The sequence below is a fragment of the Parus major genome, chromosome 26 (genome assembly GCF_001522545.3).
Source record: "Parus major isolate Abel chromosome 26, Parus_major1.1, whole genome shotgun sequence".
NCBI lineage: Eukaryota > Metazoa > Chordata > Aves > Passeriformes > Paridae > Parus > Parus major.
This window is the reverse complement of record NC_031795.1, coordinates 653,354-655,139: the sequence shown is the minus strand read 5'-3', so window position 1 is coordinate 655,139 and position 1,786 is coordinate 653,354.

Below are 1,786 nucleotides of genomic sequence, written 5' to 3'. Positions count from 1 at the left end.
AGCTCGCCCACAGCCTGGCACAGCGAGTCCTGCTGGCTTTGCTGCAGGGCAGGAGCTGCCCTGTGCCCCCTGGGCAGCCTGGCAGGATGAGACCCCTGCCTGGTGTGTCTGGGAATGGGCAGCTGGGGACATGGGAGTGGAGAAGGACATTGCCAAACTCCTTCACACACACAGGGCTGTGGGACCATCGCCTTTCCTCGGTGGCTGGTGCCTGGAGAAGCAGTGAGCACAGAGAGCAGAGGGGGGTCTCAGGCAGGGGTTGGCAGCCCTTGGCTCTCTCTGGGCTGTGAGGATGGAGCTGGAGCTGGATGGTGACCACGGACATCCCAGCTCACCAAAACTACAACCCCCGAGCTCCCAGAGCTGCCAGGGCTCAGCACCCCCGGAGCTGAGCGCTACCCGCGCGTGGGAAAACAGCCTTGGTGGGGGAAGCCACACATTTGCTGAGCTCCTTCTGAAGTGCTGGGGTGCTCAGGGTGACCTGCGGGGCCGCCTGACGTCGGGAGCCGGCTCTCCCGGGACACCCGGGATCTCCGCCAGCGTGCCGAGCTTGGCCCCAGGGAGCACGAACCAGTTCCTGGCTCCGCCAGCCGCCCTGCCCTCTTAATGAGAGATAATGAGCTGCATCTCATCAGCGCTGCAGACTTGCCCGCTGGCCACGGCGGCTGCCGGCAAAGCCCCCGGCAGGGACCGGCAGTGCTGAAGGGGCTGGGGCAGGAGGGACCCCGGCCGGGGGTCGGGCTCTGTGAGGGGTCCGTGAGCAGGGTGGGCTCTGGGACAGCGGCTGGGAGCGCTGCTGATCCAGCCCCCGACAGTGACCCCGGCACATTCCCGGGGGGATTTCTTCCCATTGCAGACCCCACCTGGGTGAAGGACCCCCACTCTCACGTTTGCAGGGGCACATTCAGCTGCCCGGCCACCTGTGACCGTCCCCCTGGCAGCACGGCCAGCACAAGCCCCCGGCTGTGCCCTCCGCAGCCGGGCCCGGCCCGGGGAAGCCCTCGGTGCCAGGCGCTGGCACAGGAACAGACGGGCTGGAAAGGAGCCGGTGTTTGGCTGCAGGGGAGGGAGGATCAGGCAGGACCGGGCTGCGCTGCCCCGGCCCCGCTCCGCGGCTCCTTCCCCCTGTACGGCTCACACGAACTAAGGGATTCTGTTTCTTGCTGGGACTTCAGATCCCCGCCCCAGGGGCTTTGAGGGGTGGGAGCTCTGTGTGCTGAGGGATGGCCCAGCACCCTTGGATTAGTGGTTGGGGAGGCGGGTGGCTGTCAGGGATTGTCCCCATTGCTGTTGTCTGTTCTCTGCTTTTGTCTCCCCTCCTGGGCTGCGCTCGGGGTCCCCAGAGCCGCTGCCCGGCTGGTGCTGCACACACAGCCTGCTGTCCCAGCTGCCACTGCACCCCAGAAGCCTTTGCCCTGGCACTACAGCCCATTTTGCCTTCTTGGCTGGCACTGCAACCTCCAGAGCCCCCCTAGCCCGGTGGCACTGCATTCTGTACCCCTGCCTGGTGGCATTTTACACAGAGCCCTCTGCCCAGTCGGCCCTGTGCCCCACAGCTCACTGTGCCCCACAGCCCTGCACCCTATAGCCCTGTGCCCGTGGGGCTGCACCCCCAGCATCTGTCCCTGCACCCCCCAGAGCTGCTCTTGCACCTCCAACATCTGTCCCTGCACCCTGGGCTGTCGTGCACAAGTCCCCGAGCCCATCCCACCCCCTGCACCCCTGCCATGCATCCTACACCCTGCATCCCTGCCATGCATCCCCATCCCACCCCCTGCACTCCCAT